The 24,467-nt window shown below is 41.4% G+C and overlaps 2 long non-coding RNA genes across 19 annotated transcripts in view; one reads left to right on the forward strand and one right to left on the reverse strand.

The window, feature by feature from the left end:
• The window catches only part of LOC140609909 (uncharacterized), a 470,386-nt gene extending 461,646 nt beyond the window's left edge, over positions 1 to 8,740 (reverse strand). For 5 of the 17 annotated variants that reach the window (XR_012011641.1, XR_012011642.1, XR_012011644.1 and 2 more), the window contains exon 1: positions 7,549 to 8,439. This is a non-coding gene — a long non-coding RNA (uncharacterized lncRNA). Of the gene's footprint in view, positions 1 to 6,625; positions 6,673 to 7,548; positions 8,440 to 8,530 lie in introns of those variants that run through there. The other 12 variants (XR_012011640.1, XR_012011638.1, XR_012011635.1 and 9 more) reach the window with 6 other exon arrangements.
• On the forward strand, positions 7,729 to 23,899 carry LOC140609911 (uncharacterized). Of its 2 annotated transcripts, XR_012011650.1 has the most exons (4): positions 7,729 to 7,830; positions 8,129 to 8,301; positions 10,297 to 10,386; positions 22,059 to 23,899. It is a non-coding gene; the product is annotated as an uncharacterized lncRNA (long non-coding RNA). The 2 variants fall into 2 exon arrangements; XR_012011648.1 differs by having other exon boundaries at positions 7,729 to 8,301.
• The last annotated feature ends 568 nt before the right edge of the window (positions 23,900 to 24,467 follow it).

A 24,467-nucleotide genomic window follows, 5' to 3' on the forward strand; every position in this document is an offset into this window, starting at 1 on the left:
TGACCAAATCTCATATTCTCAGATGAGGAGACTGAAGCCCAGTAATGTTGATTAACTGGCATAGGACCTCCCAAACTAAGATCTGATGTTATACCTTCTTGGCCCCTCTGCCATACTAGTCCAAACATACCCACCTTCCATCCTAGAACTTCTAATGCTATATGGCCAACACTTTACACAGTTTGGACAAAAGATCACCCCAGAGTTGGGTTGGACTCTTCTGTGGCATATTTGTTTAATAACATGGCTGCCTCTTAGCATTCCACATCTCAATGAACTTGGGCTTCATGAAAGCCAAATAAACAACCACTATTAATTGCACATTGAATTTTGTTGTGAATACACTCATTGTTGAAATATAATTTTTCCTGGTTATAGATCCTCACATAAATGAATTTATGTTTGCAACTATACATAAATGTTTAAATAATACCTCCTTCTCCCACAATCTTGTGCTTGCCCTTGGCAATTGGCTCTTGAACTTTTACCTGGCTGAAAGATCCACCATGGTGCTTTGTTCTTTAAAAGGTATTTCCCTTGAGGGCAGCCCCGGTGGCGCAGCGGTTTAGCGCCGCCTGCAGCCCAGGGCATGATCCTGGGGACCCGGGATCGAGTCCCGCGTCCGGCTCTCTGCATGGAGCCTGCTTCTCCCTCTGCCTGTGTCACTGCCTCTCTCTCTCTCTCTGCATCTCTATGAATAAATAAATAAAATCTTAAAAAAAAAGATTTAAAAAAAAAAAAAAGGTATTTCCCTTGAGGTCCTGGATTTTCTTGTTATAATTTGACATTAAAAATAAATAACAAAATTGTTCGGCCAGCTCAGGGATCTTACCCATCTCAGCTGAGCTTCAAGCTCACACCAAGAATCTAAAAGGTCTGAAAGAACTCCCAGCCTATTCTTTAGGGAGTGTGGAAAACTGAAAGAGTTGTACCACATACATGCTGGCAGCCAGACTAACAGGGAGCAGTGTTGTCACATTTCATCTGCCGAAGGAAAAGAGAAAGGACTGGACGTGGACTTCAAGATCAAGTCTTGCTTTGGAGACTGAATTCTGAAGACATTCCCCAGGGCAACTCAGAGAAAATGTCTCAGGTAATCATATTTTCCCAGACTGAAAAGGAGGACACACAAATATATGAAAGAAATTCCCTTTTTTTTTTAAATTTATTTTTTGCTTTTTGTTTGTTTGGATGTGTGCAAATACAAGTAGGTGTGTGTGTGTGTGTGTTGATTCTGTGTATATGAAGAAACCAATCAAATTTAGAATATATTTCCAATGTTGGATTTTTCAGGATCTTGGGATAGATTGGTTTTATTTATCAAAATGGAAAGATTTTAAAACATGATTCTCAAAAAGTGCTATATGTAATATACACTGTTAATGTCTACCTTTAATTCAGCTTCAAAAAGAGACAAATAAAATACTTTCCATTTCTCGCAAAAAAAAAAAAAAAAAAGAACACTTTAAGTAGTTCAACTTGCCTATATAGTAGATTGGAAAATTCTTAGGCCAAAACTCAGGATTCTTTCAATTTTATACATCTAATTTTACCTCTTTTATAACTATTAGTCAGCATAGGCTAGGCTTTTGCTGCAGTAACAAATAACCCTCAAATCACAGCCTCTTAACTTGGCAAAGGTGTATTTCTTGCTTAAGCTACATATACATCAAAGATACAGATCTGCTCCATAAAGTTATTCAGGAATGCAAGCCAACAAAAGCTTCATGATCCTATAATGGATCATTAGAAGTACTGTCCCTCAGTCTGGAAACCAGTGGCCCCTGAGGGTGGTGTAGTCACAAGAATAGACTGGGAGCTTGGTTTCCCTGGACTTTCTGGGCACTAAGCCTCCTGGGATGCTCCTCTGAGGAAGTGCTCTACTCTTTCAATGTATTTTTTTTAAATTTCTCACCAAATGCCTTAGGAAACAGTCAAAATGTCAACTAGTGCATAAGGCAAACATGGAGGAAGGGTAGAAATCCCAGAGGAAAGACAGCCTGGGCCTGTCTTTTCAACCTATTTGAACACAAATCTACCCTCTGGATCACCCAAGCAGGGGAAAAGAAGCTGGAGAATTATGTACAGGTCATTCAGTGCCTGAGTCCAGAAGATATACCTTCTGCTCACATTTCTTTGACCCAAATTAGTCATGTGGCCTCACGTAACTGCACAGAGGCCTCAGGAATGGAAAGGAACAAAGGCAATATTGGGGTGATCACTACTGGCTCTGCTACACACAAACCCTCCAGCCCTCAAGTAGAATTGACCAAGAGCCCCTCAGAATCAGACAGACCTAGTTCCCAGTTCCTCTTAATTACTTGCATGACCAGTGGCAATTTATTTAACCTCTCTAAGCCACAGTTTCTTCATGTATAAAATGGCACTACTACTACTAATACTAATACTAATGCTAATAATAGTGGATATGTTATCAGGTTTTTGCTAGAATTAAGTGAGCAGATTCATGTAAAGTACTCAAAACAGTGTCTAATGCATAGTAAATCCTCAATCCATGGTATTTATCTTACTGAGGAGCATAAAAAGGAGGATATCCAATTCCACAATTCTTAAGGTGCCTTCAAGAATCTGTAGCCCCAGGTCTTTCCCATTTCCACATCCACTGTGGCTTATCATGGATGGTCAGAAAGTTTAAACAAATGTTAACTCAGCTGCCATCTCAATACTTCTCAATTCTTCTCCCCTGTGTGCCACAGCTCTCCCTACTGCTGTCTCCTCATCTAGAATGTCCGGCTCATGTCCAGCTGCCTTTTCAATACTATTCATCCTTTAAGCCCACTGCCACCTCAAAGCTTTGTCACACCATACTGATGCATAGGCACCCATTTCTCCTTCCTCACAATTTCTACTCTCTTCTGTGCTCACTCCACATTCAACACTCTGATCTTCCTGTTAACAAGACTGTTTATCTCTTAGAGTAAAGACTGTCTATTTTGTGCTCCCAGCAATAATTCATAATAACAGCAATGATAAAATACCACTATTTTGAGCATCTACCAGCCAGTTTCTGTACAATAGCATTTTGCAAACTTGAGCACGTCTCGGGGTCACCTGGAGTGAAACACAAATCACTTTTGTTAAATAACAGATCACCACACTCTGATTCAGTAAATCTTTGATAGAGCCTGAGAATTTGCATTGCTAACAGGCTACCAGGTGAGGCAATGCTGGCAGCCCAGGAACCACACTTTGAGAGCTCCAGTGACACAAGGTGTTTGCCATTGTGTTTAATCCTCACCACGATCCTTTGAGGTGGACAGACAGAGCTTACTTGGATATCTAGCTGATGACACTGTAGCTCTTGGAGCAGAGAACACTTGCCCAAGCCTACCCTACCGGTAAGCAGCAGATGCGAGACTGTGACTCAGCACTGGCTAAGGCTCTGCTCTTCATCACCAGAGGGATGGTGGATATTGATTCTGTCATGATATACAATAGTTCATTACTTACTGAAAGAAAGGTCCCCTTTCCCTTTGTATTAAAATTTTCATCAAATTTGAAAACCCAGAGCTCAGGAACACTAAGGTATTTTTTGCTCTTAGAGAAGTTTGCCCTAGCTCAAGATAAAGATGAATCTTCCCTGGTAACTGCAGCCCTAAATCAGAAGCATAATAATAGCAATGGATACAAGAACAACAAAATGTGAGCAGCAGCCACCACCCAGGCGGCTTCCTCTCTGAGACCCAGGCTATCTTTCCTCTGGGACTTCTACCCTTCCTCCGTGTTTGCCTTATGCACTGGTTGACATTTTTGACTGTTTCCTAAGGCATTTGGTGAGAAATTTAAAAAAAATACATTGAAAGAGTAGAGCACTTCCTCAGAGGAGCATCCCAGGAGGCTTAGTGCCCAGAAAGTCCAGGGAAACCAAGCTCCCAGTCTATTCTTGTGACTACACCGCCCTCTAGGGGCCACTGGTTTCCAGACTGAGCAACAGTACCTTTGCTTCTCTGCCTGGATAAATGCTGTTGAGATCCAAAGATGGGGTGACCCCAAGGATCTTAGTAGCATGGCTTGTGATATTCAGAGAGATTTGCGCATTGAAAATAAAGAAAATGGCAATAGCCTATGTGACCCCCTCCTCTTCCATGATTCTCTTGCTGCACAAAACCCAGTATCCTAGGGAATGTCTAGCCTTGTTTAAGTCTAATTGTCCAGTATACCTAGAAACATATGCTTGCTCAGTTACAGAGTGGACAAAAGCAAATATAAATGCATGGAACACGTGGAGGTAAAATGATCATGATGGTAAAAGAGACTCAAAATCATGGAACATAGTTAAAAGAATAATATTTAGCAAGAGCAGATTGAGGACATTGAAGCCTTTGCAAATGTTTCAAGTGTTGGCAGCACTTCCAAAATGGTGTCCTGTAATATATTAAGGGTCATTCCCTGCAGGAAGGCTCCGAGGGCAAATACATTTAAGGAATTTGGGTGAGCAAAGTCCAAAAGATTTCTAAAATGCAGGACTTCTCAGGGCCTTTCATATTATTACAGGTCTTGTGAATCTCCAAGGGGGTCATAGGTACAGTGTGTTTGCCAGGCTTATTTAGTGAGAAACTCTCTTCCCCTAGAAATACCTTTCATATTTTTCACAGGATACTGTGTTTTCCTGGAACACACACAGATTCACATACAGGACACTAGTTTCACTATGTCCAAACTTGTTCAAACTTGAGAATAATTGTACTAGATGACTACGGTTTGGTCTGCACAGCCCTAGGAAACAATAAAAATAAGTTGCCATATAGCACTTTACAAGGCTTATATCTTCTCTCATTTAATCCTTACAGGAATCCTGTGACAGATGCCAACCAGCAAACCTATTATTTAAAAGTAATAGATCAGCGCCTCGAACTAATGTCACCTCACTCCCAGTTCATTGGGCATTTTCTGAACTGACTGGAAGAAGTTAGTGAATCCTCCATCCCTCCAAGTATCTGAGCCTTTTCCAAGTCTACACAACAGCCTTAACTGCTAGCTTTTATTAAGTTATTAGCATCCTGTGCTAAGCTCATCTCATTAATTCTCACAAAAATCCTATGAGGTATAAACTAGCATTACATTCATTTTCCAGATGAGGAAACTGAGGCTCACAAAGATTAGGGGACACACCCTCTGTCCTACAGTCAGATTTATGTTAATCCAGAACTGCTTGTCGAACCAGCTGACCTGTCTCAGGGAAGCTCGAAGAATAAAAAGGGGATTGGTGACATCTGCTGTTGTGATGCTCTCTGAGAGTCATATCTTGGTACAGGTTTTCACTGCCCAGGGCCCTATCCATTCCCTACCCTTCCCTTCCCGCCACCCCCTCCCCCAGCCTTAAATGCAGACTCAGCAGTTCCAGGAAACACCTGCTAGAAACAAGCAATGCCACTGTGTCTAATTACCTACCCCACAATGGTTTGCAAAGTATGTGGTCTCTCCTACTTCTTTCTTTTTAGTAATTTATGGTGAACAAGTTAAAGTCACTTTGGGGAACCAGATACAGAAAGAAGCACCTGCTTCTTCCAGAGAAATGATGACAGTGGCAAAAACCCTTACTATTCACAGGGTTTGTTTAAAGAGACATTCTGTGAACACCTCCTAATGATTACCTGAGGTATTAATTAGCTTTATAGGTTTGTTGTTACCCCATGCTTCTCCTTTGTCCCTCTGCTTTGTAAAAATTAAAGTTGGAAACCAAAAAGCTTCCAAACATTTTAACAGCAAAAGTTTAAGGGCTAGGCAGGAGGAAGTGATCATAGATCACACACAATTCAGAATCTGTGCTGTGAAACAGAGTAAATTCTCATGACTTGTTATCTCAAATCAGTAACCATTCAAGATCATTTGGGGTCATCATTCAAGATCAGATGAGGTTTTCATCCCTCATCTTTCTTTCATAGAATGTCAAATGTGTTATTTCAAGTGAGTTAGAGCCACAAACTCAGAAACACCATACCTCGGTATGATGATTTTTTTTTTTTACTTAGTCCGTGTATTAGTTTGCTTGGGCTGCCATAACAAAATACCACAAACTGGGTGGCTTAAGCAACAGATGCTTATTTCCACATAGTCCCGGAGCCTAGAAGTCTGAGACCAAGGTGCCAGTAGGGTTTGTTGCTCCTGAGGTTTCTCTCCTCAGTTTGCTGGTGGCTGCCTTCTTGGCTTTGTCCTCACCCAGTCGCCCTCTGTGCCTATACATGTCCTAATCTCCTCTTAATAGAACACCAGTCATACTGGACAGGGCCCATCCACATGACTTTCTTTTACCTTTATCCCTTCTTAAAGTCCTATCTCCAAATACAGTCACATCCTGAGCTATTGAGGATTAGGATTTCAGCATATGGACTCGGTGAGGACACAATTCAGCCCATAATAATCCCCAATATATACTCAGCATCAGCCATGTATGTGGGACTGGAGATTCAATGTGGAGAAGATGCAAAGATCCCGCCCTCTTGGAGCCTATAGTTTGGTGGAGACACCAAAATTAATGCCTACTACAGTACACGGCAACTGGTTATCACAGCCATACACAAAGGTGCCATCAGTCACAGCCATAGTCATGAGGGAGCAGAAAGCAAGCCACCGGCAAAGTACAAACTGATACCCCACATCCTACCCTCCAGGTGGGATACGTGTGGCATTCCTCAGGCACTTCTGGCTGCCCTAGAACAAAGGAAAGGGAAAAACAAATGGTGAACTGAAAGAGCTCACAATCCCGCAGGACATGAGTCTTCATCAGTCTGCAACTGAGAGAAAAAAAGCAATCTCCAGAAACCTGTAGACTCAATTTCCGGGAGCCCTAACATCACCCTCCCTTCCACAGGATAGAAAAAAATCTTATATAATCAGCCACCCCTCTAACCCCAGTGCAGCTCTACCTGCCCACTGGTCCTGTCCCCAGGCTTTAATAAAACCACCTTTCTGCACCAGAGACCTCTCAAGAATTCTTGCTCGGCCATGAGCTCCAAACCCCAGCACTCTAAACTGTATCAGCAGTTGAAGTCCTGCTCACAGCCTTTCATTAACAGTGCTCTCTTGGTGATTTCTCCACTTTTCTGCCACGCTGTTGGTTGACCAACTAAGCTGGCGCCTCTGATAGCTCACTGTGAGCATAAGGATTTGTTCCCTCTTATGTTTCTTGCACTCAGCAGATGCACCTGACACGGTGACCCACGCCTGACAGCCATTTTTGTATGGGTGGGTTGGTGAGGCCCTGGAGGCCAGGAAGCGTCTAAAATAGCAATAAATTGGGGATCCTTGGCTCAGGGTTTAGCGCCTGCCTTTGGCCCAGGGCACGATCCTGGAGTCCGGGGATCGAGTCCCACGTCGGGCTCCCGCATGGAGCCTGCTTCTCCCTCCTCCTGTGTCTCTGCCTCTGTGTGTGTGTGTGTGTGTGTGTGTGTGTGTGTGTGTGTGTGTGTGTCTGCCTCTCTCTCTCTCTCATAAATAAATAAATAAATAAATAAATATAAAATAAAATAAAAAATAAAATAAAATAGCAATAAATTGAGAGTCACTGCTCCGGCCTTCAAAACCCACCTTTGTTACTGATTTCTTGACGTCGTGCCACTCACATCACCTTGGGCCTCGATCTGGTGTGTATGCGAGAGGTCTAGAGCAAACCAAGGCTCCACGGCGCTCCGAGGCAAGCGAGCAGGGGGCCTGCAGGACAGCGAGCAGCCCCGCCCCACGGGACCCGCAAGGCTTTCTGGGAAACGACTTCTGGCCAGCGCAGGAGGCAGAAGCCAGTCATGGGCCTGGGCTTCAACCAGGAGTCGCCTTTCTGTCTCACCTCCTGCACTTTGCATAAAATTCTGTGAGGTAGGCCGCCCGGATGGCCCAGGGATTTAGCGCCTGCCTTCAGCCCAGGGCGGGATCCTGGAGACCGGGTTGGAGGCCCACATCGGACTCCCCGCATGGAGCCTGCTTCTCCCTCTGCCTGTGTCCCTGCCTCTCTCTCTCTCCTTTCTGTGTCTCTCATGACTAAATAAATAAAATCTTAAAAAATAATAAAAAAAAAAAATTCTGTGAGGCTTCTACAGCTAAAGAGCTTTGAAACCCACTACGGATTCTAAAGGTCATTCTGTTAATATCCGGGTAATGACTCTGTGTCCGGAAGCCACCCCGAAGCCACACCGGAAGTCGTTGTGGGCCGCGCCATTCCCAGCAGCCCCTCCGAGGGCCCGAGTGTCCGGTGCAGACTGTGCGTGACCCTCAGCGGCCTGGACTGCCTCAGGGATGCGTGAGCTGATTGTACCCGGAAGTAAGAAAGAAGTCACGTTGCCCAGAGAGGTAAGGGGTGGGGGGAGGGGAGAGGGAATATCTCCCTCCTGTCCGGGAAAATCCCATGTCACTTGTTCCCTCAGGCTTTTCAGGCAGTGATAGAATCCCCCCCTCATCAAACCTTCTAAATGCATTCCTCTTCTTCGCCTCACAGAGCTGCATGACACCTGGTGCTGTCACAGCCTGCCTGAATTGAGGAAATCCCCCATTGCTGTTTATTTTTAGCTTCCTTGCTTACGTTCTTATTTCCGACTCAAGCTGGATGTTTTCTCTTCTTCACGCTCTCAACCTGGCGAGAAGACCCAGATCTTTGGGCGCAAGCGTTTGAGCCTGCCAGTCTTTTGAAGGTTTGACCTCTGTGGTCAATAGGTGGCAACCCCTACATGTGTCTCAGTAAATACATTTAGGCACTGGCTGTTTACTCTGTGCAAGTCTCTGTTCTAGAACACTAGAGGCTTCGAAAATGAATCTGGTATGGATCCTGCCTTGACAGACTTCAGAGCAAAGATGGGGGGAGGGGGGCCGGAAGTAACGAGGAAACTCAGGGCCTCAGGCGACAAAGCTGGAAACCTCCCCTCTGCAGCCCACAGGAATGTGGTTAGTGAGCGACAGTCGGCCTGGCCGATGAACAGTGCGTGCCATGAAACGGAAAGTCACTATTCCCGGGAGGCTTGTACTCTGGGTCCCCACACCCAGAATGCCTGTGGTTCTCACGCCACCAGGAAACACGATGCAGAAATATCTCAGGGCATTCTTTGCAGGCATCCAAAATAAGAATCCCTCACCTCTGCAAGACTCTTCCTAATACCAGAGGGGCAGCCATCCCAATTTTTGACAGAATTATGGTTTAGGCAACTGTATAGACAAAAGTTTAACACAGCAGGTCTGCAGCTGCTATTCTTAGAAAGATCTGCTAGCAAAGGTAGCCCTTAGCTGGGGTTGGGGAAACTGGACTTCAGGAGGGTGCCACCATTCCCTAATTGAGGAGAGTGGCCTCAGTGTGCCTAAATATGTTGTACAAACAAAGTTATGCTAGGAGCCTGGAATTTTGTTCCAGGCCATACATGACCAGCCCCAGTAAAAACCCTGGGCACTAGGTCTCTCATGATCTTCCCTGGTAAACAACATCCATACGTATGTCACAACCCAGTGCTTGAGGAAGTAAGCATATTCTGTGAGACTCTGTGAGGAGAGGGCTCATGCCTGGTTTCCTCAGGACTACACTTTTTTTTTTTTAAGATTTTATTTATTTATTCATGATAGAGACAGAGAGAGAGAGAGAGAGGCAGAGACAGAAGCAGGCTCCATGCAGAGAACCCGACGTGGGACTTGATCCCAGGTCTCCAGGATCACGCCCTGAGTCAAAGGCAGGTGCTAAACCGCTGAGCCACCCTGGCTGTCCCTTTTTGCTGATTTTGCTTTGCATCCTTTCCCTATAATAAATCTTAGCTGTAAATATGATTTTATGCTGAGTCTTGAGAGTCCTCCTAGAAAATCAATGAATCTTAGGGACCCACAATGCAGTGACCCTATCCAAAAATCCCAAAATTCACGGGCTTCTCTGAACCTCTCTTCTGAAATATTGTATGGACATGTACCTACCCCAAGCCCCCACCACCAAACACATCACTTGAGTCATAGGATCTATCTGGTTCCCTGCATCACATACCTTCCCATGGCTGGCACCATTTGTATATCACCAGAAAGCTCAAAATCCCCCCAACATCTAAAGATCATTCTCTCCCTGACCAGGGGAACTTTTAAATCTCCGGTTCAACTAGTCACCAGATTCAGCATGAAGCTTTCTTGCTGCTAATTGTGCTCTTACTTTATACACTAATCTTATTCCAAAGACCAAGGCTCTATCCTGTCCCCTCAATTTGGTCACTAAACCTGTCTTGATACCATTTCCAGCCCCTCTTGAGTCCTGCTTGAATTGTTTTATTGACCAGCACCAGCAATTCACCACTCTAACTGTGACTCTGACGTCTCTACATTCCATAGACATTCCAGTGGATTTGGAAGCAAACAACAAAAACAACAAAACTAATGGAAATACAACAAAACAAACTAAGGAGTGAGGAGCACACACAGGTACATCCACACTGGCCTTAAATTATTGATGGGGTTAGGCTATTACTCACATATACTAGTTGATTACTTGCAATGTTGTTGCTGGCTTTTGTGAAGCAGGAAGCATACTTGGAATTAAAGTACCCTGCTCTACAATGCTACTGTTTCTAAAATGAGTACTTAGAGGATAGCATACCATAACCTGGTTGTATAGAATGGTTGGGATTTGAGATGCAATAAAGATCATAGATTTTGGTCCTCCATACCTTCTTTATTCTCTATAACATCAGAATTGTTGATCATCCATGAATATAAAAACTGCTTATTTATCTAGGATCTAGCCAAGAAATGGTGAAAACTCTATTTCCTTTATGCACTGTGATAAGCACAGTAGAGAATAAAGGGGTGGAGGGATAAGCAAAGATAGAAAGATAGGTGCACAGGATGCAATGTTGGCAAAACTGTGACCAGCACCAAGCATATGTGTGGAATGAAGGATCTTGAGGACAAGATTGACTTCTAAATAGCCACAAAATGGAGATAATTTTTTCCCCTTACAGATCATCACTATCTGGGCTTCTATTTCCTTACTTTAATTATTGGGTATTAGTAATCACGCTAGATTTGTTTTCCTCTTTGTAAGTAATGCAATAATTTAGATAGTCTGTTACCAAGTAGTGATGATCCACCAGAGATGGACATCAAAACTCAAGTCTTATTTGGAACATGGGACTACAATCAATGATAACTCTTTGTTTAGTCACCTGCTATGACAATGAAATGAAATATATGTACATGGATTCAAATATGTGTATATATTCAAATATGCCTTCACTACACATTTAATGTACATTTTAAATAACATTCAAATATACATTTCATACATATATCAAATCTTGATGAAACACATTAAATGTCTATTTCTAAAGCAACTCTGAAGTTAGTAGACTCTAAAGTATAAGTTAGTAACTTTGCTTTATGAGTTTACTCTTTCTTTGGCTACAGCATTCCTTTTAAGTCACCCTGATCCACAGCCCAAAGTCATAACCTCAGACCTATGTGTCACTGAGGGATTAAAGTAGTTTAGCTTCAAGAACTCCAGAGCACCTTCTCTTTGCTGCTGGCTAGCACTACCAAGTCCCAATGACAGGTGAACTCTTCACCTTCCTAAGCAGTTTGAGTTGATCAAAGGAAAATCTTTACTTTGTAGTTCTATCACACATCTGAGTAGCAACTAGAAAGATGCTTCCCACTCCCTCTAGTCTCCTAGAATATAGTCTGCCTCGTTTTTCCCTTTGGAGCAGAAAGATAAACAAAATCTCTCTCTCTTTGAGCAAGGCTTCCTTTATCCGTATTGGAAAGTGGCATTTCCCCCATCTTGTTTGCAGTGGCGTTCCCTCTAATTTCAATCCCCATACCTGTCTTTCCTCCCTTCTTCAAACACTGATTAAATCTGAACATAACACCAAGGTGATGTACTTGGACTTTTGACTTTACTTAAAACCCATTTTAAATATAAAATGTTTCCACTGGTGTCAAAGAATTCCTTCTAAAAGAATTGAATATTTTTAAAACATTTTTATTTGAGAGAGCACATGAGAGAGCACAAACAGAGGGAATGGCAGAGGGAGAGGGAGAAGCAGACTCCCAACTGAGCAGGAGTCCAACGTAGGGCTGAATCCCAGGACCCTGAGATCATGACCTAAGCCGAAGGTAGATGCTTATCCAACTGAGCCACCCAGGCACCCCAAGAATTGAATATTTTAACACAAATATTTTAATGAATAAAACTGGAGTTGAACTTGAGTTTTGGATTAACAGAGGTAGACTTAAATATAGATGCTCCCACATAGTTCTGTGACCTTGACAATGACATGAAATTCACCTCTCTCAAACTTCATTTCATTATTTATGAAATAGGAAGGATAATATTGACCTGAAAATGTTATGAGAACTAAGTGAGGTGAGGATGGCATGCAACAAATGTCTAGTGCATTATTGGTAACCACAGGAAAACGAGCAGCTGCAATTGTCAGAGTCCCACACTGTATCTAATGTATCAGGACTTTGGGAAAAAGCAAATGGCTTTGAGTAAGAACATCTGGCTTCCAGTAATGCCCAATCCAAGCACCGACTACAGATCTTCAAATAAAGCAACAGTGATCATATATGTCCACTTGCTAGGGCCAGCCTGGCTGAACACCTCTCATCTGGGAGTAATAATAGCACCATCTTGCACTTTCCAAAGGTCCAGTTTGGGAGTGTAAACTATACAAGTACTCTAGTTAAATAAAGTTAATTTGTTAATTAGGCAATTAGTTATGGCTTTGTGCTTCATTTTCTTGTAAAAATAGGAAAATACCTGTCTAATATATCTCACTGATTTATGAGGAAGAGCCTGAAAGTGTTATTTTTATCATAAGAGCTATCGAGGAAAATTTATGTTTTTAGGACAACAAATGAGGATTTGCACTGTCACATAAGAAAACAGAAGATCCTCTATTTATAAATTTTTCCTCCTCCTAACCTCATTTTGCGGTAAACAGAGCTAAAAGCCAGAATCAGCAAAACTCTATAGCCCTTCTCCTGAAAATAAACTATGAAAAATGACAGAGTCTTCACACCCTGTTAGCTCATAGCACACTCACCATTACCTCCTGTCTGTGTCCAAGGCAGACATTACTAATCAATCACAAGATTTTACTGCATAGCCCAAAGCCGAATGCAGACTCCTCTGGGCACTTGAAGCAACCACTCTTCTGAACTAAAGTTGATACACAGAACAAATATTTCCCCTCCCAATTTAGCCTAACAGCTTCATTTTATGTTCAAGGACACTAAGAGAGAAATGACCCAGTTAGGGCTGAATCTGAGAGTTGTACCCAGGCCGATTATTTTCATTATACCTTACTGACAGATGACTGGCCTTAAAAACACATTTTGTGGATCAAATCAAAGCAGACAAAATTACACTGGGGCAAATGGTCTGCTAAGAGTTTGGTAAACATATCCACAAAATGTATGCATATAAAGTAAGAGTCTCCTTTCCTTATATATTCATCAGCATCTAAACCAAGGCATTTACAGTGGCTTTCAAGGTTATAAGTAATCTCTGATTGTATTTCCTCCTGTTCCCTACTCCAGCCACGGCCTCCTTAGGAACTTCTTCACACATACCTAGTTTGTTCCCCGCTCAGGGGGTTTGCACTGGCTGTTCCCTCTGCCCAAAATGCTCTTCCCCAGATATCTGCATGGCTCACTCCCTTACCTCCTCCAATCATTGCCTAAATGTCTCCTTGTCTCTGAGGTCTCTCCTAACAACTAATGTAAAATGATAACCCACTCCCATTCCAGTGGCACCTCCAGCCCCCTCAGCCCTGGGCATATCCAGAGCCCTGATTACCTTCTAACATTCTATGTCATTGAATTATTTATTATGTTTTCTATTTATAGTATGTTTCCTCCAGATAGAATATAAACTCCAGGAAGGTGCATGTGTGCATGTTTATCTGTGCACTCATGTATGTGTGTATGTGTGTGTACTTCACTGTATTCTCAACATCTAGACTAGAATTGGGCATATTGCTGGCACTTGGTTCATGTCAAATTTCCTAGTTATAAGGAAGCAATATATACCAATAGAGATGTAGAAGATCCATATATTTGTGATGAGTTAGCTACACAAAGCATCAAATAATTTTCTAAGGTATTTGTCTGAAGAATGCCAGGAATTCCACAGGACTGGCTGAAAGTCAGCCCCTCTTCCCACCCCCATCAGCAGAAAAGAAGTCTGAACACAAGCACCCAGGAAACAAAACCTCACGTAATTAGGAATGAGTAGAAAGATGTGCATATGTCTTTGTGATCTCACAAAGTCAAGGGTGAATCTACCGGACAGGCAGAGACCATAAATACCCTATAATTTGTGAATCTAAGATAGACAAGAACCTAACTGGCTTGCTGTTTTGTTTGAGAGTGTTGGTTTCTGGAATGGGGTTGTGACTACACTGGGTTTTTAAAAGGTGCACTTTAGAAAATAAGATGTCAACCATAGCTGTCTTTGTTTCCTCTGAATGCCATAAGGACCAAATTGCCTGTTAATTACCATACAACCTAGCACTTGACTTTAATCTTTTTTATAGATCTCAACTTATTTTTTATGTGTAGATCTTCACTGCGTAACTAAATTGTAAAAAGTTAAGGATGGAAACTGCATTTGTTCTTTGCTTTGTGCCCTCCCAGGTGGTCCTGGGCACACATTGGATGCTACCAAATCATCAGTACTGTTCACTGAGGGTTTATTTCCTCTTCATTCATGTTCCAAAGAGTCACAAACATCTCTGAAGGACCTTCCTTCTCAGCAAATGTGAATAATGAAGCTGCACTAAAAAGAACTCAGAAAGAAAAAGATAAGATCCCATCCTTGAGAAGGTCGTGGTAAAGCTGGAAATACAGATGTGGGATATAGATGATAAATGTTCTATAGCACAATAGCAAAATGTTCCAGAGGAAGCTAGAAGAGAGAGCAGCCTGAGGTTTCAGGGAAGGCTTAGGGAAGTGAGAAGAAGGGATGGTAGATGACAGAACAAAGACTAAATTAGGTTACATCCTTACTGTTTCTGGACTATTTCTTGATGCTCACTTCTAATGCAATGTATCTGCATAGTTCTAATGGATCATGGCGGAAAAATGAAGGGATCTAATTTCACCACAGAAAGAACCGCCCTACACTAGCTGACTATCTTCCTCAGAAAAATGGGAATTTTCTGGGTACCAAAGCACAGCTAGGATTGCCCAGGAACCATAACAGAGAAGAACTCATGGTTTCAAATGAAAAGTAAAATAAGACATGCAAGCCCTCCTTCTTTTTCCTCTGAGTCTGTTGTGACTAATTACTTGTTCATTTATTAAATTAACAAATCATTACTAAGTACCTACCATGTGCCAGCAGGAGGAATAGTAGTAAGCAAGAGCAACAGGATCCTTGACTGTATAGAGCTTCATTTAGCACCCCCAAAATGACTGAGAATCTGCCAAGAATTGGTTCTAAATCCAGCAAAGAGACTTGAGTTATTAAGAGACAGGAATGTGTTGCCTGGAAAATCCTATCCAGCAGGGTGAGTGTAACTGAATCTTACCTTATGGTACCTCCAAGTCCCCAAATGCCATAAAATGGTAATGCAGACTTTCATGCTCCCATGATAAAAGGACATTCAACATCAGGCTACCTTGCTAAACAAAATCAGTCCCTGTCTTACTTAACCTTCTCAGTGTAAATATGTTTCAAATAAAATAAAGACTGTTTTACATGACCACTGTCAAGAACATCTGACTATACATAGCCAAAGAAAGAAATAGCTATAAAGGAATTCAGAAATTATCCAGCTCCCTCCTTCATTTTACACATGAGATGTCCTTACTTGAGCTAAGGAACTTCATGAGAAATAGCCCAGACTGGCCCCTGGGTCTCCTGATTCCTAAGACAGCACATTTTCACTACTGCTTTATCTTCTCTCAGGCTCCAGTCCAAACTAAATACTTTTTTTAAAGTTGTGTAACAACCTGGACTACATTTGATACTCCCACTGAAGTCCCAGGCACCATAATTACTTCTAGCATTCGTTGATGGTTTGCTATCCTCTCTGCGGCATAGGTGATTACATTTTATCAGACAAACCTCTACAGTATCCCCAAAAAGTAAAGGTCAGCAACCTGCAGCCAGCCAGCGTGCCCACAAAAAGTCCCCCAGCAAAGTCTACAATGCATCCAATGCCTTTGGAGAGCCCCAAATTGAGAATTAAAACAGCAAACTGAGCCAGCCACCAGTACGGATTAAACGTCTACACATTTTATCACCTTGTAATTGCTTCTCGGGTAGTTTTTCCTCAGTGCCACTGGCTTCTGAATAAAAATTTTAATTTCAAGGTAGCACTGTAATTTATTGCACCTGTTCCTTTTGTAGTATAAAAGCCAGTGTAATCTCTCTTCAGGCAAACAAGCTCATGTTGCCATGATCTGTGGTGCCCTCTGTGTCATGTTTATGCGCTCTACCTTAATCAGTTTATAATTAGAAGGTGAAGAGAATGGTGGTGTTTACAAATAGAATCTGAAATGGAGGATGAGGCAGCCACCAATAGATCTGTCTGGAATGTTCAGCACTGACTCCTTTCATCCATCAAAAAAATAAAGGCACTAAAATTATCCATGCCCGTGGCAGAGAAGGAAAGCTTCCATTTAGCTCGTGACGTGGGGAGGCTGGATGCTAGATGCTGCTGTGTATGTAATGTAGGATACATAGGGATAATGAATCATAGAGCTTGAAGGAGGTGCAGTGTCCTGCTAATAAAATCACCATTTCAGGGGAGAAAGGTCACAAAGAGGTGATTGATAGAGGTGTGGAGTGTCATGAATTTTAAAGTTTTGTTCCAGCCTTGTTCCCCATCACAGGAACTAGAGAAGTCAGAAGTTTCCTGATGTGCACAACACACACTTCAGATTGTTGGACATATTAGTGCTTATGGAACTGTACTAGGCAATATGATGTTAGAGGCAAACAATACAGACCAGACCCCTGCCCTCATGAAGCTGACATTTCTGGTATGAGAAACAGCCAAAGAACAAGTAAGTAAAATGAGAATTATGGATTGTGATAAGGGCTTCAAGTTAAAGAGATACAATACAGAATAACTGGGCAAGGGGTGACAGGAAGCCTTCAACAATCATGGGTGACCTCTTGGAGGAGATGACATTTCACCTAAGACCTAAAGGATGACCTCATGGCAGACCAGCAAGTCTAATAAGGGTTAAAGGGGGTCAACTTTATTAAGTGCCTAGGATGATACTCAGTTTCAGTGATTTCACAACTCCAAAACTTTCCCCCCACTATCCTCTGAGTTCTCATTTTCTCTCTTGTCACACTGAGATGCACTATTTGGTAGGTATGGCTAAACGGCAGTTATATGCCAAGCACAGCTCCTACACTTCAGGTCTGATAATACTTTGAATCCTCATAACAACCCCATGTGGTGGTATCCCCACTTAATAGAAGAAGAAACAGACACCAAGAATCAGAGTGATTTGCCTGGGTCAGACATCTAGCAAATGAGGAAGCTGGACTTCAATGGATCAGCTGCTGGGGCCTGAGCTCTTAATCCCACAACAGGCTACCTCTCAGGGGTAGGTCTCAGCACAATATAAAAGGCCAAAGACTAGGAGTTAGATGAACACCTCTTAAAAGATAGCAATGTGATCTTAGACAAGTCAGCTCATCTCAGATTTCTTGATTGGGAAGTAACCATAACAGAACCCAGCCCCAAGTGCCTCAAATATGATCATCAGCATGCAAGCTCCTTGAGAGGCAGAAATCTCTTTTCAGTTGTAAGATGGTACCATCACTGTTATTTTCAAATTGAAGACCAGATCAAGCCCTAAAAAGCCTCAGAAGGTTTACCAAAAGAACACTGTAATCCTCCAGGAGAATTCCTGTTACATCTGGCATCTCTATTCTCTGACCTCAGGAATCACATCCACACTAAGTGAATACCTACGGACCGAATTTTTTCAATTGACTTTTCAAAGTTTTGGATTCAAGAAGGCTTCAAGACCTACCCATGTTTAAGTCTTCTCACCCAATGAGACCATGAATCTCAAATCTACTCATTTACGGTCCCACACAGGCATCTATACCCAAGTGGCTTCTTGCAACTGTAAGCGAAATAATGAAAAGTTGGTAATTTTTAAGCATCTTTCCATCCTCCTGTCAGTACCTATGTATCCTCTTTGCTTCCTGTAACTTCCTATACACTGCCTACCCCTGTAGCAAAGACTCCAAGAATTTGAGTGCTCCACATCAGAGTTCATCTTTCCTGTATCCCAGGATTCAAACAAGGTCTAAGTGACACAAGCTTATCTAATGAACAGATACCATCATCTTACATCCATATAGCTCTTTAAAGTCTACAGAGTTCTATAAATATACAATCTAATTTAATAGCATGACAGGCTTCTAGGTATTGTCATCCCATTTTACAGCTGCAGAGATTGAGACTTGTCAATTTGAAACCATTTGCTTAAAATCACTCAGCTAATATGTGACAAAGTTAGAGCTTGAACCAGATCCTGGGATTCCACACTATCATACTCTCTACCATCCAAATTTCTGTTAGATGATATTCACAATGCAGGAGTTTTTAAGATGGCATCCATTAACATCTCAAAGCACAGCAAAATGTTAAGCATAGGGCAGCTCTGGTGACTCAGCGGTTTAGCGCCGCCTTCAGCCCAGGGTGTGATCCTGGAGACCCGGGATTGAGTCCCATGTCGGGCTCCCTGCATGGCGCCTGCTTCTCCCTCTGCCTGTGTCTCTGCCTCTCTCTCTCTCCTCATGTCTCTAATGAATAAATAAATAAAATCTTTTTAAAAAAATGTTAAGCGTATGACTTTTAATCAGAGATTTTGGGAGAGAATGTGTCCATGATTGTAGTACTCATCAGATTATTAAAAATACTCAAGACACAAATAGATAAGAAGCACTGTTAATATAAGTGATGAGGTACTCACTCCTCAGGAAGGTGATAAGTCTTATTAACCTTCCAGAAAGGTCAATTTCCTCCATTCATCCTTAGCTGAGTTGTGTTGTACAATTCCATGCTTTGATTAAAATTGAAAATTAGAGGGAAAATTGCTTTTACTTCTATTAAAAACTATTTTTTAATCATCATTCTTTATTGTATCTTAAGGCTAGGAGAAGGAAGGGATCAACTAACCCAGATCACAGAGGGATAATAGAGCCTCTAATACATTCCCAGTGAATTTTCCTTCCTTCTTGTCCCCAGCATCCTCTCAAGGCCTAAACTCACTGATTTCCAAACTCAGCACAAATGTTAGGGTAAAGTAGAGTAGGAAAGGGATAGATGATATATTATTCAGTGTTCTCCAAAGAAACAGAACCAAAAGACACATGATAGATAGATAGATAGATGATAGATAGATAGATAGATAGATAGATAGATAGATAGATAGATGATAGATAGATAGATGGATGATAGGATGGGAGGATTTATTTTAAGTAATTTATTTATTTTTAAAAAATTATTTATTTATTTTAAGGCATTAACTCACATGATTGGCAGGCCAGCAAGTCTGAAATCTAGAGGGTGGGACAGCAAATTGGAAACCCAGAAAAGAGCCAGTTCTGTAGTTCAAGTCTGAAGGCTTGACTGCTCAAAATTCATTGTTGCTGGGAGGCGAGGGGCGGGGGGAGTCTTTCTATTCTATCTGGGCCTTGTCTCCAACCAACAAAACATGGATGGTTTGGCTCCTACCTGTTCCCAAAATCTCAACTCATACTTCTACTCTACTTTTTTCATTCCAGTCATACTGGCTTTCTCTCTTTGTCTGCCTACCTCCCTCCCACCACAGGGTCTTTGAACATGTTGTTCCTTCCACGTGAATACCCTTCCCCACCCTTAGGTCAACTACGCAGCTCCTATTCAAATCTCAGCTCAAGCCTCATCTGGTCAGGAAATTCCTTTCTGACCTCCATGGTTGGATCAAAGTCACCTATTACAAATTTTCGTTGTCACATTTAACTCTTATCCATAGTACTTAGAATACTAGCAAATTTACTGGTGTTACACATTTACAATGTCAAACACCCTTTCCACACTGTCCCCAGTGACTGCCATAGAGTTTGTCTTTGGTTAATATTTGCTGAATGAATAAGTAAATAAAGCACATTGCTCTATGATACATTCAGCAGTGGATAATGCTACAGCAAGAGAAATAGGTCCTAAAGAATTTCCCTTCCTGATTTGATTGTTCTAAATCCAGACTATCTAAAAAGAAAGACCTTCTTTTATTTTTCTAAAAGAAAAACCTTTTTGAGAAGTCCCGCATCTCAGTTTTATCTGCATCTATCTTTAATCTGCCACTTCCATGTCTCAGCAACCCGGCACTGTAAACTATCTTCAAATATCATGTCCCATTTTCCCAGAGTTACTTTCCTTTACTAACAGTGGAGCAGATCTCACATTGTCCCAGAAGCAAAATAAACCTTTTGTTCTCACTTCGGAAATTATCTCTTTAATGAAATCCATAGTATTGAGTTATGCACAAGCATCTGATTTCAATGCATCTGCCATACTAGCTTTCAGATTCAAAATATCCCCTCTTGAGCAATAATGTTTTTCTCTTTCCAAAATAAGGAAGTCTTTGTCTCTAACACTGGGTCTAGGTACTGACTCAACTGAAGTCTTTGCTTGTGAAAGTGCAAGCTATTTAGAAAAAAGGACTCAAGGGGATCCCTGGATGGCTCAGTGGTTTAGTGCCTGCCTATTGGCCCAGAGCGTGGTCCTGGAGTCCTAGGATCAACTCCCACATCAGGCTCCCTGCATGGAGCCTGCTTCTCTCTCTGCTTCTCTCTCTGCCTATGTCTCTGCCTCTCTCTCTGTCTCTGTCTCTCATGAATAAATAAATAAAATCTTTAAAAAAAAAGAAGGAAGGAAGGAAGGAAGGAAGGAAGGAAGGAAGGAAGGAAGGAAGGAAGGGGAAGGGAAGGGAAGGGAAGGGAAGGGAAGGGAAGGGAAGGGAAGGGAAGGGAAGGGAAGGGAAGAAAAGAAAGAAAAGAAAAAAGAAAAGAAAAGAAAAGAAAAAAGAAAAGAAAAGAGGACTCACAGCACACCCACCCCTACCCATTGCCTTGTCAATTAAAAGCCAAACTACTGAGTTCATCATTCAAACCCCAGGATTAGGCATCAACCTGCTGTGGCATTATCTCTTTCTGCTACATCCCTCCATGTATCAGTGAGCAACCAGTATGGAAAAATAGACTCTTGCCATTCTCTCAACATGACTTGTGCTTTCTCATATTTTATTTAGTACTTAGTATTTATAAATGTATAAAGAATTTTTAAGAGATGTTTACTAGTAAACTTTATCAGGATATTCCAGGACTGCAATTATTCACTCTATTCGGGTCACACAAGTACGATTCCCTAGACCACTTTATCCCCACCTAAGAGATGGGTCAAGACCTCCAGCCTTTTTTAAGCTGGTCATTATGATGATCCCTATTCAAGCTCATCACTTGAACTCTGGTTGCTACCCATTTTAATTTCAGAGAAAAAATATTCCAGATAGTATAAGGACTACTCTGGATTCTTGGGAATTACTGTACCATACTCTGCCTATTTTCACATTTTAACACCTCTGAAATGAGATGTATCTTTCAATCACTGTTGACCAAGTAGCAATCGTGATAGACTCCCTAGTGCCAGAGCATCAAAACTTGCAGAAGGGGATGGGGACTCAGAAGAAACCTGAGAAACAAAAGTTGAGAGCATTTTTTAACCCCACCTTCCCAAACCAACTTCTTGCAAAGGATGGTGAGAAAAAGGAGGTAAGCTAATTAATTTAGTAACATTCTAGACACTGGAATCCATAGTCACCTAGCTCTCCATAATTACACATCTGCTGGGCAGCCCAGGTGGCTCTGCGGTTTAGCGCCACCTTCAGCCCAGGACCTGATCCTGGAGACCGTGATCGAGTCCCACGTCAGGCTCCCTGCATGGAGCCTGCTTCTCCCTCTGCCTCTCTCTCTCTCTCTCTCATTAATAAATAAAATCTTAATAAAAGAAAAAATTACACATCTGCTGTAAGAGTCTAGCACTAAAGGCTTGATTTTTTTTTGACAGATTCTTTCACAAAATACTTTATCACCCACATACTTCAAGGCACAGAGAACAATACTATGGAAAAACACAGACAAAAAAGACTCTGGATCAAAAAGTAATTCTAACGAGTCAAACTCTGAATGAGAAGTTCAAAGAAAACCTTAACTATTTTATTTCACTTTTCTTTCATATATACACAAGATTGATGTACGATTTTTAAAAATCTATGTCTAATTATAAGCGCATTCTTTCAATAAGTGTAAAATAGAAACACTATAAGATTTTTTTTAGGCATAAAGTCCTAGTTTAATTGACAGTGTTTTTTTTCTTTCCTAGCAGTTAATGATATTATGATTTATAATAACAAATATATATTTGGTCTTTGTCCACTGTTCCTTCCACAGACCTCTGAAAACTCTTGGAATTTCCTAAGTGATGAGAGTAATAGAGAAGCCTTGTATTATGTTAATGAGGTAGCTTTTGGACCCCTCCTAAGGATAGGGGCTGGTTGCTAGGAGAAGCAACCATGTGATTGAAAGGCTGAAACTTTCGGTCCCACCCCACTCCTACTCCCATCACTGGGGGGGGAAAGAGAGGCTGGAGGCTGAATCAATCACTAAAAGCCAATAGCTTGATAATCATGTCTAGGTAATGAAGTCTCTGTAAAAACCCAAAAGGATGGGGCTTAGAGAGCTACCAGACTGGTGAACACATGGAGATTTGGAAAGAGAGCATGCTCTAAGAGGGCATGGAAGCTCCACACCCTTTCCCCATGCCTTGCCCTATGCATGTTTTTCAAATGGTGGTTTCTGACTTAAACCTTTAATAATAAACCACTGATCTAGTAAGCAAAATGTTTCCCTGAGTTCTGTGAGTAGTCATTCTAGCAAATCAATCAAATCCAAGGAGGGGGTCATTAGAACCTTCAGTCTATAGCCTGTGAATCAGAAGCATAGGTGACAACCTGGAGTTGGAACTGGTGTCTGGATTGGGGTGGGAGGGGGAAGTCTTATGGAACTGAGCCATTAACCTGTGAGATCAGACCTTATATCTAGGTAGATAATGTCAAACTGAGATGAATTGTAGGACCCCAGCTGTTGTCAGAAAATTGCTTGATGGTGTGAAGGAACACACACACACATAGAACACACACATTGTAATTGGTATCAGAACCTATTTAGTAGTACATAAAATAATGGCATATCTTACAATGGATGGTTTCTTAGATTTGATGAAATGTGATGTTTCTCATTTCAAAGTACTGTAGTGATTTTCCGGGTTAACCCATTTTACTGAGATGATTGATTAGCATGTAGGGGTCCCCTGAGCCATCCCAAGTATGAAAAGAAAACAGATAGTATAGATTTTCAAGAAGTGCAAATCTGAGCACTGAACCCTAGGACGTGATAAATCCACTGAAGTCCTTTCACCCTGTGAGAACTAAATAAGACTTCCCCCTAGCACTCATCAAAAGCCATGCCTTTGGACTCCTAGAAATTGAACACTGTTTTTTATTTTTTTTTATTTTTTTTTGAACACTGTTTTATATTCATTTCTGTGTCCCTCAGAATGCCTAGCACAAAGTTTCACACATGTTCAACCCTCAATGAATGTGTATTGAGATAATGACTTCCACTGAAACTTCCTTTCCTCTTTGAGTCCATTCATCCAATACCTCTCTGCTCCAAAGCATACATCAAGTCACTGAGATCTTGATACTTAATGTTGCTCCTAACAAAGCATGCCATCAAATAAATATTTGCTCTGTTTTCCTATTAACACTGCGTGTCTGCTGTTGCTGATCTTTTTCATCTCAACCCTGAGAAAACCTATAGTGTTTCCACCAATGGGATAGAACTCATCTTTCCTGCAATCCACCAGATTAATCACAGCTGGATTCTATAAGGAAGCAACATGGGCTTATGTGTGTCATCTCTGATCAGTTGATAATAGCTCACAAAAAAAAAAAAGAAAAAAAAAAAAAAAAGAAAAAGAATCCTGAGGCCATATTTGGTTCAGCAGGGAAGAGACCTATGATTGATTATTAATGTCTGCAGGAGACATCAAGGTACCACCATACATGTGTCACACCACACGATTCATGCAGCAAAAAGAATTTCCCTCATAGTCTCCCACAATGTAAACATTGAAATGAATCCTATAAAAACATCTTTTGGTGTTTATAACTTGCTTTTCAAGATTGTCTACGATTTTTTATTGTGTACAAAAATGTGTGTGTGTGCATTGGTTTTGCCACATAATCAAATCTATAAATTTTTCTTTATTGTTTCTGGAATACTTTTCACTCTAAAAATGATTCTATTCTAATACTATGGAAACTTGCATACATCATTTTAAGTAATACTTTTTAGGCTTATTTTTATATTTAAATCATAGATCTACTTGGAATTAATTCTAGTGTAAGTAGTG

Source organism: Canis lupus, chromosome 19 (assembly GCF_048164855.1).
Source record: "Canis lupus baileyi chromosome 19, mCanLup2.hap1, whole genome shotgun sequence".
Classification (NCBI taxonomy): domain Eukaryota; kingdom Metazoa; phylum Chordata; class Mammalia; order Carnivora; family Canidae; genus Canis; species Canis lupus.